Source organism: Nycticebus coucang, chromosome 14 (assembly GCF_027406575.1).
Source record: "Nycticebus coucang isolate mNycCou1 chromosome 14, mNycCou1.pri, whole genome shotgun sequence".
In the NCBI taxonomy this organism is placed as follows: domain Eukaryota; kingdom Metazoa; phylum Chordata; class Mammalia; order Primates; family Lorisidae; genus Nycticebus; species Nycticebus coucang.
In genome coordinates this window covers 37,338,032-37,350,509 of record NC_069793.1, presented here as the reverse complement: position 1 = coordinate 37,350,509, position 12,478 = coordinate 37,338,032, and the positions used below count along the sequence as shown (strand labels likewise).

At 38.5% G+C, this 12,478-nt stretch overlaps 1 non-coding gene across 1 annotated transcript; it reads left to right on the top strand.

Annotated features, from left to right (window-relative positions):
- Positions 1-9,090: 9,090 nt before the first annotated feature.
- On the top strand, positions 9,091-9,224 carry LOC128566236 (U11 spliceosomal RNA). The gene has a single exon (XR_008374520.1). It is a non-coding gene; the product is annotated as a U11 spliceosomal RNA (small nuclear RNA).
- Positions 9,225-12,478: the final 3,254 nt, after the last annotated feature.

Here is a 12,478-nt window from a genome sequence, read left to right as displayed (position 1 = left end):
TTGTTCTATTCAGACCCTCAGTGGATTGGATGATGCCCATTCACATTAGTGAGGCTGGTCTTTACTCAGTTTGCTCATTCGGTTGCTAATCTATTCTAGAAACATTCTCACTGATAAGCCTAGAAATAATGTTTTACCAGCTATCTGAACATCCCTTAGTCAAGGCAATGAGACACATTTGGAAAGGGAAGCCTAGAATAACAAATGTGCAGCTGGCCTGCAGAGCAACCTGTTCACACTGGAGAAAATAGGTGGGACGTCACCAAGAAAAAGAGGAAATTCACACTTCACCAATGTGGGTGACCATATTGATAACACGTTTAAACTTTTTGGTGGAGAGTTTGAGGATGAATTGGTGACAGGCATATAGGAACTAAGTAAATAGAGTGAAATTATGCAATTGTTAACTCTGAAAAACACAAAAAGTTGTGCAAGAAAGGAAATAATGATAGAATACAAGATGAATCAGTTGCATACGACATACAGAGACCTTTTGGTTTTTTGGCTCTAATCTTTGTAATGCTATTTGCATTTTTAAAAAGGCGTATATTTTAAATGAAAATGAAAATTAAATAATAAATAGCAATCATAATATTAAATAAGAACATATTTGATATATTTAATTTTGAAATCTTTCATTTGAATTAGCCTTGTGTTTTCAATTTGAAATAGAGTATTTGCTTATCTGTGAAGACCACCGAATAAGATCTGTCTGCACATGAAAATCACTTGACTGTATATATTAATACAGTAATTGTTATAAATGTACATTATTTAAATACAGATTCACCTGAACTTCATAGACTTTTTTTGTTTTTGAGGCCCTCTATTGCCTTGGCCAGAGTGCAATGGTGTCATCACAGTTTACTGCAACCACAAAATCCTGGGCTCCAGCAATCCTTCTGCCTCAGCCTCCCGAGTAGCTGAGACTACAGGTGCACATGACCATGCTTGCCTAATTTTTCTATGTTTTATAGACATGGGGTCTCTATTTTGCTCAGACTTATCATGAACTCTTAAGTTCAAGCAGTCTCCTACCTTGGCGTCCCAGAGGACTAGGATTACAGGTGTGAAACACCCGCCCTTCATAGACTTAATGAATTAGAACCTTCAGGGAAAGACTCTGGGAATCTATATTTCAAAAACTCTCCAGTGATTCTGATGAAACTAGCCTGATCCAGAGATCTATGTTTAGGATCCAAAAGATTATTTGTATACCCTTTTCCAATTAAAATTCTGTTTCTTTACAAAATTGCAAAGGGAAATTATTGAGAGTATAATTACCATTATAAAAGAATGTAATGCTCTTGCATAAAAGGCAACATATCTAGCTAATTTTGAAATTAAATTTATATTATTTGAGGCATAAGAAAGGAAGAAAAAGTTTTGGAAGCTTCTTCTGAGAGGGGAAAATATTGAAATTAACAACCCATTAGTAGTCAATATACCAATAAATTTAAAAGTCAGCTATTGTATAAAAAGAGGGCCCCAAAATGTTCCTCCCCAATTGGTACATTCTACAGTGTTAGAGTTGAGAGAGATCTAGAGAGACCAACTCCACTTTGTGTGAGAGGAGATGGATTGATGCCCTTTACCTCAAAGGAGGCAATTACGAGCATGAACCAGGGAGAGCTGCTTTTACTTTTATGCCTCTGCCAGGTTATTAAATCACCAGACTCCTAATCAAGAATCACTCTTCCTGTGGAAGAACTCTTCTTCACCTATCGTTTCCTCATATTACTTCCTGCTTCGGAGATGAAGAGGAACTTTAAAATTAGAATAGGAAGTCTGAGTCTAGACAAATCCCAGTGAAAGCTAAATTATGCAAATTTAGTCTCTGTACAACAAATGAGTCCTAAATAGGCTGCCAAAATATGAAAGCTTTATTAACCCCAGACATTGCAAATACAGTGTACTAAGAGAGAATTAATAAAGAGGAAAAGGGAATGGGTGGGGGAAAGTTAGGGATGGAAGGCTGTCTAGAGAGAAGCTAGGAAAAGGGAAAGTAATATAAAGAAGCAAAACCTTCCAAGGGAAATGTTTTACGATTTTACTGCCTGTTGAAATATACACAAATAGGCACTGCTATATAAAATAGATATTTAAAGCAGTTATGTCTTATTGCAGAGTAGAATATTGCCTTTAAGTGAAGGGTTCTATTTAGGTTTCTAACTGTATAAGACTCAATCTTCTTCTTTTTTTTTTTGGTCTGATGGAGTTTCTATAATATTCTCCTCAGAAAAATAAAATCTGAATAAATGGCTTCTTTTATTTAAGATGATTGATATTGTCAAGTATAAAATAGCCTGCATTTAAAATTAATTAAACCAGGTTTGGTGCCCATACCACAGTGGTTATGGCAGCAGCCACATACACTGAGGCTGGTGGGTTTGAACCTGGCCCGGGCCAGCTGAACAACAGTGACAACTGCAACAAAAAATAGCCAGGCATTGTGGCTGGCGCCTATAGTCCCAGCTACCTGGGAGGCGGAGGCAAGAGAATCGCTTAAGCCCAAGAGTTTGAGGTTGCTGTGAGTTGTGATGTTCATCGCACTCTACTGAGGGTAACAGTGAGACTCTGTCTCAAAAATAAATAAATTAATTAATTAAATTAAATTAAATGAATTAAACCATATTTTTTTTAAAAATTAAAAAAAACCCCACCAAATAACAAGAGAAAAAACCAATATGCAAAAATACTTGGTTCATAGATAATTAAACATAATACAAGATGGGAAAAATATATTCAAGAATACCTTTTGAAAGGAAATTTCTTCAGATATCTCAGATCAGAGCATAAAACTTTTGGATCTTGAGTTCCAAAGACTTGAAGTAAATCCTACTTTTCCTTGTTAGGATGAGTTGCAGATTATATTAAAGGGCAAGACTTGACTTTTTTAATGTCAATTGTTTCATTATCACTCTATGGTACATGTAAAGGCACAGATTGATGTATTTTTCTGGCATCTTCCTGACGCACCCCTGCCCTAAATAAATCTGTTTGCCAGGAACTTGTTACTTAAATTAGCCATCTCAAAGTCTTGGTCCTGCCAACACAGGAGATTGTGCCAATGTTCTCAGCATCTCCTGGCACATGAGCTGTTGCCTTTTCTTTGGCTTTCCACGTGTACCTGGGGCCATCATCCTTCCTTCACATGACAGCAGTCTGGCTTAGTTGTCCCTGAGAAAGACTTCAGGATTGGTTGGACTCGCTCTGGTTCTCTCCAGGGTGTGCATCCTGCACAATATATTTTCAGCCACACAATATATTGTTTAGAATTTGTCGTGCACATACTTGCAGATTGGCAGAGCCACCTGCCAGAGATGAGAACCTTTTAAGTTGTTGTCAAACGTCATACAATGTGTTCCATGATTAATTTTGTGGGCACAGATTGGTTTTTGCACAGAGTCCAAAATTTGGGATATGTCACAGTGACTAAATGGCACCGGCATGCTGAATGAATTTGGAATTTGTTTTGTCAAGTGTGGGAGCAGGCACACAGATGGGCTTTGATCCAGTGGTGCTGCTTGGAATTCTCATTATAGCAATGATGTCACTTGTCACGTGGGGTGGGTGATAATGCTGCCAGATTGCAGAAAAAGGAAGGCAAATAAGAAAAAGTACACAGGCTAAGGAAAAGGGCTTAGGTACCATAGGAATCTTTTGTTATCAGATGACTTCTGCTTAATGGACATAAATACTGTGTCAGGGCTGCCAAAAATATGCAGAGTAAAAACACAAGCATCAAGGAAAACTTTTAACTGAAAGGGTCCTTTAAGAAGGGCTCATCAAACCTAGAAAGTCTTGACTTCTCAGAGATCAAGTACAACAAACATATCTTTGATTATTAGATTAAACTATGAAATAAATCTTTGAGCTGCAAGCAAGAGTCTTTCTGGAATACCTAGTCAAATCCAAGCATTTTGCCTTATAAGAAAAGCTTTGTCTACTCAGAAGGTTAACCATCATGCTGGGAAATGAGGAAAAAAAAAAAAGGCAACCACCTTGTAATATCAAAGAAATACAGTATATTCTTAACCAAGCATGCACATCAGAATTCTCTACAGGGCTTTAAAGATACATTCATGATGCAGGTAAAGCAGTGCTTAGAGGGAAATTTATAGCTATAAGTGCCTATGTTAAAAAAGAAGAAAAACTTCAAATTAATAACCTGACCTTCCGTCTATGGCACTTGAAAAAGAATAGCAAAACAAACCCAAGATAAGATTCAGAAAAAACAATAATAGCAACAACAAAGGTTAGAGCAAAAATAGAATAAAATAAAAATAATATAGAGTAGGAAAAATAGAATAGAAATAAAAACAATTGATCAATGTCAATGAAACTAAAATTTGATTGCTTGAAAAGTTCAATAAAATTGACAATCCATTAGCTAGACTAACAAGCAAGAAAAGACAAATTACTAAAATCAGGAATGAAAGAAGGGTCATTACTACTAACATTAAAAGAATATAAAGAAATATAAGAAAATATTATGAAAATCTCTCTCTTTCCATATTCATGCATGCTGCCCACCCATATACTATATATAATTATATAGTTTTACATATGCTATCTAGGTTACCGAATTTGTAGACAGATGTAATTGTATATATATTCATTCCAGAAGCCCACCATGTAGTTTTGATTTAAAAACTCATGAGCATTTATATTTTCTGAAAATATAAAAGTTTTGTGACATACTCTCTTTGTTGAGCTCTGCTGACATAGCACATAGTAGGTATTAAAAATACTGTTGACTTATAATTAAATGTGTATCAATTAGGATTAGATCCTGTTTCATATAAACATGAAAGTCCAAACAATAGTGCATTTAAAGTGAGTAAAACAAACCCCCAAATAAGTAATTTGGGACAAGTGTGACAGCCTCACAATCTCATCAGGGATCCCAGCTTCTCTCCTTTTGCACTACCATCCTGGGATATGGCTTCCTTATTCAAGTTCACTCATGATCTGAGACAGTTGCAGGAGTTCCAGTCATTACATGCGAGTTGCATGTCACAAACAGAAAAATAAGGAATTGTAGAAAGGTAAAATTTGCTCTTTCCAAGAACCCTTTCCAGATGTCCAACATAATATTTTGACCTATATTAAACAGAATTCAAGTTACATGACTCCATCTTGCTTCAAAGGAAGGAGGAAATAGAGTCTTTCATTTTGAATAACCAAGGACTCAGCAACAAAATCTCAACTCTGTCCCCAAGGAAGAAGGAAGAAATGAATCTTGGGATAAGCCTCTACCCAGTTGCTGATATGGGTCATACCATATCAAAACTTACCTAAAACTTACCTGTCAACCTAGTTCTTGGAGCACTCTAGGTCAGGACATTTATTTCCCCCCATTGGAAAGTTTTTAATCAGTTAAGTTGAAAGTATTTACTGGCAGGTGCCTTGGGACAGAGGAGAAATGTCAAATGTGTTTCTGCCCTAGAGGAGCTTTGAAGTAATTTTAACAAATGGTGTCTATGCAGTGGGGTACAAGGTACGCAACTGGGCCTGGGGAGGGTGTGAAAGAAAGGGGGTTTACCAATTCAATTGAGGCAGATTGTGGAGGCTCCTGAATGCTTAGATTTTATTCTTTGGGCCAGTAAAGGATTTTAAAAATTGAAAGATTTAAAAAATCTAAAGATTCTAGAATTAGAACTCTGTTTTAGAAATATAATCAAAGGGAGAAGCTTTGGTTCTCGTAGCAGATATAAGAAAATTCCTTTGAGGGAAAGTCACCTTTTGGAGGGTATGGTTTGTTATTAATCTCTGGTTTTTGGAAATACCAAAATTGCAGAAAAGAAGTGAGAAATCCTGTATAATTGAACAGAATGGGGAGTAATGACAAGTGAGACATAAGGAGGGGCAAGGGAATGAGAGTATGGTTTTGACTGTGAAATCCTTTTTCCGTGGCCTCCAGAGCTTCAGTAATATTCTTAGATAACAACTCTAGCTTAGAATGAAGGAACAAAGTAGAGGGGAATGGGAGGGGGGAGGTTCGATAGAGGGAGGGCAAATGGTGGGACCACACCTGTGGAGCATATTGTAAGGGTACAAGTCAAATCTACCAAGTATAGAACATAAATGTGTTAACACAATAATTAAGTAAATGAGATGAAAGATATATTAATTAGTTTGATGTAACCATTCCAAATTGTATAAAAAAATCAACATGTTGTATCCCACAAAAGCATAAATGTATTCATGATCTATGTGTATATGACTTAATAAAAGGAAAAAAAAAGAAAAGAAAAATCACAACATGTTTGTTGAATTTAGATTTCTGTGGAAAATGACATTTGTATTGATTGAGAATTGAGGGAAGTGGGTGGTGACAATGGCACATTGGTGGCTAGAAGTGGGGTCAAAAATTTGGATGCCTCTAGAATAGGCAGTTCCATCTCTCATTCTTTCCTTTCTGATTCCATCGTTTTACCTCACAGAACTTCTTATGCCAGCCTGAGTCATACGTACCTGCCTCACTTTTCTTCTCTGTGTAGCAAACTTCTGCTCACCCCTCAAGACCCATCTATTTATTCCATTCTCTGTGCTTTACCTTATATGAATTGTTAATGTTGTGTTTACGGAGGTGTTTCTTTTCCCTGACCACAGAGTGAGCCCCTCAGGGGGTAAGAATGGCCTTTTATTCACCTCTGACCCTCAAGCAGGTAGAAAAATATTTGGCATATTACCCAGGCTTGATGATCATTCATTGAATGAAGTATGGGTAAGGTCATTGAGTGGCAGAAAGATTGTGGTCTGGGCCTACATAGCCTTTGCCTGGCTTTGTCAAGACTGCACTTTTCTGAGCTGGGCATGGTGGCTCATGCTTTTGAGACCAAACTGTGCAAGAGTGAGACCCCTTCTCTACTAAAAATAGAAAAATTAGCCAGGCATTGTGGTAGGTGCCTGTAGTTCCAGCTACTTGGGAGGCTAAGTCAGGAGGCTCTTTGAACACAGGAGTTTGAGATTTCTGTGAGCTAGGCTGACACCAAGGCACTCTAGCCTGGGCCACAGTGACACTGGTCTCAAAAATAAAAGAAAATAATAAATAAAATAAAACTACACTTTTCCTCTTTATTAATTTTATGTCTTAAGCTTCATCCTCTCGTTTAAATATTTCCGTCCACTGGATGATATTCTATCAGGAAGAAAAAAAAAAAGCAGCCTATGGCTTAAAGCCTTGAGTGAATGGGTTTAAATCATGTTTCAATATGCTTTTTAGAATACTTCCATGTTATTAATTTAACATCGACCTTCTTATTACAATTCCATTATTAAGGAAACAATTATAAAAATCATTAAGAGCATTTCCACAGATCTTAGCTACTGACTCATCTTGCTAGTTCTCGATCAACTTGACCTGAACATCCCTCATTCAAAGTATCAAGTACAGTTTTATTTTTCTAATAATTAGTAAACATTTGCCCTTGGGCTGATTTTTATGTGTTTTCATTGTTGTTATGTGAAGAGAGCTCTGTACAGGAACAGCTGCACATATGGGACAATGCCCAGGAATGGTTTAAAGGCCTCTTTCCAAAGCATCTTCCCCACACTGACATTATGCAAATGCCTCTCAGCAAATGAGTGTTTCTTTTGGGTTGGATCATCAAGCATGTAGTCATCCTAGCTTCTTTTGGGGTGGGGTAAGACTCTTCTGGCATCAGAAACCTATATTTGGAATGAGAATATTTTGTCTTTCTGTTTGTTATTTTATCTTATATTCTCCTTCTGAATTTAGTAAGCCTCCTTATGAAAGTATGAGCTGGCTTAGCTTAAGGGTTTTCAATTGTGCCAGGGCACATTATAATGGGGGAGCTGCTCATCCTAGATCTGAGGAAATGGTGGAGATGATACCAAAGTTTCAAAGGCCTAGAGCCCTGGCAAGGTCCTGGCATGACACACCTCTCTTCTCCTCCCTCAATGCTCACAGCTTCCCTGCCACAATCTTCCTAAGAGGGATCCAGAATGACCCACTGCTTCCCTTATCTGTTATTCCAAACTGCCAGGTCCTTCCTAATAAGCGAGACCTACAGCCTTTCTGCTTATTCCCTACTCTGACCACATTGTCCATTTCCCACTTCCCCTTCTTCTGTGCACCGTGTTTCGTCAGCAGCAGAAGCCCTTGCATTCCCACACTCTTCACTCAGTGTCTGCTGTGCACTGTTACTCTAACTGAAACCTGGACCTCCGAGTCCTGCTCTCCCAGCCTGATGGAGTGGTGCTTGTTTTCTGTTCCATTCTCCTTTGAGTTAAAGCAGGAAGTCTGTAATCATTCAAGCTTTCAGATAGAGTATGACTCCAGGGGGATCAGTAACATGTCACCTGTACTGGGAATGTGAATGTGGAATAGAATTCTGTGGTTAAAGGTGGGGAAAATATCTCTTTGGTTTTCATTGCTCCTGCTAGACCAGCAGTTCTCAACCTGTGGGTTGTGACCCCTTTGGGGGTTGAATAACCCTTTCACAGGGCCGCCTAAGATCATCCTGCATATAACACATTTACATTATGATTCATAACAGCAGCAAAATTACAGTTATGAAGTAGCAATGAAAATAATTTTATGGTTGGGGGTCACCACAACATGAGGAACTGAATTAAAGGTTCACAGCATTAGGAAGGTTGAGAACCACTGTGCTAGACCAAGTTTTCTTCTCCTTTGAGAGATTTTAGTGTGCAACTTAGACATCATTACCAGCTACCCTTCCTTATTACAATCAACTGCTGACTTGGGGGTCACTCCCCCACATTCCTTGAAGATTTAAACACCCAGCTCACCCTCACTCATTCTGACAATATGTCCATCATGATTGTTAGTGGTTTTAATCTCTAGGTAGATGATCGTTTTAATACTTTGGTCTCTGAGTTCCTTGACCTCGTCTCTGATGATCTCATCCTCTCCCAAACTTAGCTACTCATTCCCATGAAATGGACTACTCAGACCTTACCTTACCTTCAACATGTCCTTATCAATAACTATCACCTCTCCATAATCTCAATCTCAAGCATTCCACTCTAGGACTACCACCTTGTACCTTTCTACCTCACAGTCCCTAGCACCCTGCCTTAAAAATCCTTTGACTAAGAAAGGGCTTCTGTTATGAGTGGCATACATAGGGCAGCTCAGCTGCTCTTTATGCGGAATCAACATCAAGAGATTTCAGAAGCATAATTTTTTGGTACCTGTGCAGCTAGTGATAGTTGGTCCCAAAACCCATTAAAAAAAAAAGAAAAAAGAAATCCTTTGACTCAACAATGCATCTTTTCTACTACATATTCACTGTCTTTCACACCTCCTAATCCATCCTAGATCTCACAGTGTATCATAAAAGTCACTCAGTTCACACACCCTTAACTCCCTGGCACCTCTCGTCTTTTTTTCCTTCTTTGGCAAAACTCCAATCCCAGTTATTTATAACCCTTTTCCTACTCTGCACCTATTTTTGGTTGCTGAACGTGTCTGGGGAACACATACCCAACCTTACTGCATAGTCTTACCTTAAACTCGTGAGCCACTAAGCTTAAGTGAGCCCAGCAATTCTAATTCATTCTAAAGAGTTTTGAACTCTTGCTTCAAAAATATGATAGCAACCTTTTCCTCTTAATTCATTCTCAGCTGATAGCCTCGATTCCTTTTTCAATGAGAAAATAGAAACAATCCCAAGAGACCTTCCACATGTGGCTTTCATCATGTTTACCGACTTGCTTGTAACCTGCCCATGTTCCATCTTCCATTCTGCTACTGTGAGAAATTGTTCATGTGTCTACAAAGACACATCACTCCTCTTGTGCACTAGGTCCCAGCACCTCACATCTACCCCAATAGCAATTACTCTAGCGACTTTGGAGAGGCTCTCTCTTCTTCATAACCAATTTATGCACATTGGGATATAAACATGCTGTCCTTCTCATATTAAAATACTCTACATTGATCCTCGGCTTTCCCCCTTTACCATAAAACTTCTTCAAAGTGTTGTCCACACTTGCAGTATTCATTTATACTCCCCTACCTCCGTCTTGAATAACTCTAATTAGTCTCTTATTTGCACTGTTCCACCAAAATATCCCTTGCCAATGTCTCCAATGACTTCCACATTGTCAAAGCTAATGGTCAGCTCTTAATCCTTATCTCACTTGAAATAATTGATTGCTCTGTCCTTGAAATATTTTCTTTATTTGGCTTCTGGGATAACAGCCTCTCTAGTCTTCTCCGACCTCATGGTTCCTGTTTATCTCCCTGGCTTCTTAATTTTGCAGGGCCCCCAGAATTCTTTCCTTAGACCTCTTCTGTTCTCTGTCTGCACTCACTCACCAAATGATCTCATTCAGTATCATAACTACTTACTATCTGTATCAGTGCTGTCCAATGGAAATATAATGCAAGCCACAAATGTGAGTCATAGCTATAATTTTGAATTTTCTAATAGCCACATTAAAAAAGTAAAAATGAATAGGTTAAATTAATTTTAATCACATATTTTGTTTAACACAACATATTAAAAATCTTAATATTTCAACATGTAGTCAGTATAAAATGATTAATGAGATGTTCCCCCCCCCTTTTTTTAACTAAGTCTTTGAACTCTAGAGTCCATTTTACACTTACAATACATTCATTCTGAACATTTTAAGTGCTCAGTAGCCACATGTGGCTAGTGATCATTACATTGGACAGTACAGATCTGTATGCTGGACATTGACTATTACTGAGTGAAATAGAAGGCACCGAAAAGTTTTGATGAGAAAAATAACATGGCTCAGGGCGGCGCCTATAGCTCAGTGGGTAGGGCCACATACACCGAGGCTGGTGGGTTCAAACCAGGCCTGAGCCAGCTAAAACGACGACAACTGCAACAACAAAAAAATAGCTGGGCATTGTGGTGGGCGCATATGGTCCCAGCTACTTAGGATGCTGAGGCAAGAGATTTGCTTGAGCCCAAGAGTTTGAGGTTGCTGTGAGCTGTGACACCACTGCACTCTACCCAGGGCGACAGCTTGGCTGGTGTAGAGTAGTACAATCCCAGCTCTCTGCAACCTCCAACTTCCAGGCTTAAGTGATCCACCTGCCTCAGCCTCCTGAGTTGTTGGGACTACAGGTTGTCACAACCATGCCTGGCTAATTTTTAAAATTTTTGTAGAGATAGAGTCTCACTGTGTTGCTCAGGCTGATTTTTCACTCCTGGTTTCATGTAATCCTGCAGCCCTAAGTGCTGTGATTATAGGTGGGAACCACTGTACCTGGCCCTCAATTTACTTTTAAAATGCCACTATGGCTGCTGTGTTGAAAATAAACTATGTGGGAGCAAAAAGAAAGCAGAGATACCAGCAAGGAGTTTAATGTAGGTGAAAGATGAAGGAGGTGGTGGGGAAGACATAGAGAAGAGGTTGTATTTTGAAGGTAGAATGGGTGGGATGTCCAGATGGGTTTTACAGACAGAAAGGAGTCCAAGGTGACTCCTGATTATTATTATTTTTTTTTAAATCTGAGCCACTGGAAGAATTAAAAGAACAGAGTTGGCTTTGAAGTGAGACAAAGAATACTGAAGACTTAAGTGGAGCAGTTTCAAAGAAGGCAGATCAGTAGCTTAATTTTAGATCTGTTAAGTTTGAGTTTTCTCTGAAACAAACAAAAAAAATGAAGATAACTTCAGATAGCATCGTGTGTCATGAAAGATGAAAATAGCCATTGAATCACAGCTTGGTAATAAGGAAGGAAGAAAGGAAGGGAGGGAGAGGGGGAGAGAGAGAGAAAGGAAAAAAAGAAAGGAAGAGAAGGAAGGAAGGGAAAAGAAAAGAGAAAGAACGGAAGGAAAGGAAAGGAGAGGAAAAAAGAAAGAAAGGAAGAAAGAAAAAGAAAGAAGCCAGCCAGCCTTAGAATGACTAAGGACATGTTCTTAGATAGGCTTGTCAGGGAAAGGGTCTCTGAAAAATGGGGCATATGAACTGAGCCCTGAATGATGAAATGGGGCTAGCCAAACACAAATCTGGAAGAAGAGCATTTCAGTCAGAGGGTACTACAAAGACAAAAGCCCCGAGGCAGGAATGTCTGAGGAACAACAACAACAACAACAACAACAAAATCAGCCGAAGTCTGAAGTGAGTCAGATGGGAAGCTAGATAGGCCACTCACAGGTAGAGCTTTGTTTGTTACAGTGAAGGAGTTTGGATTCTATTATATACAAAGAGAAGGCTTTGGGAGGTTTTAAGCTAAAAGTAACATCAACTGATTTATGTTTCACAAAGAAAACTCTAGCTCCTCGATGGTAAATGGATTTATATTAATTAGTATTGTTATTATTACAGAGGGCGAAAGTAGAAGCCAGGCAGGTAATTAGAAGCTTTTATGTTAACTGGAAAAAGTATTATGATTCGTCCCGTCACACAGATCTTCCTCTCTTGCCTCTGAATCTTTTCTTGATTTCTAGGAATTTTTTAAGGTAAAAAATGTGTCTTCCTGATATCTACATCTTCC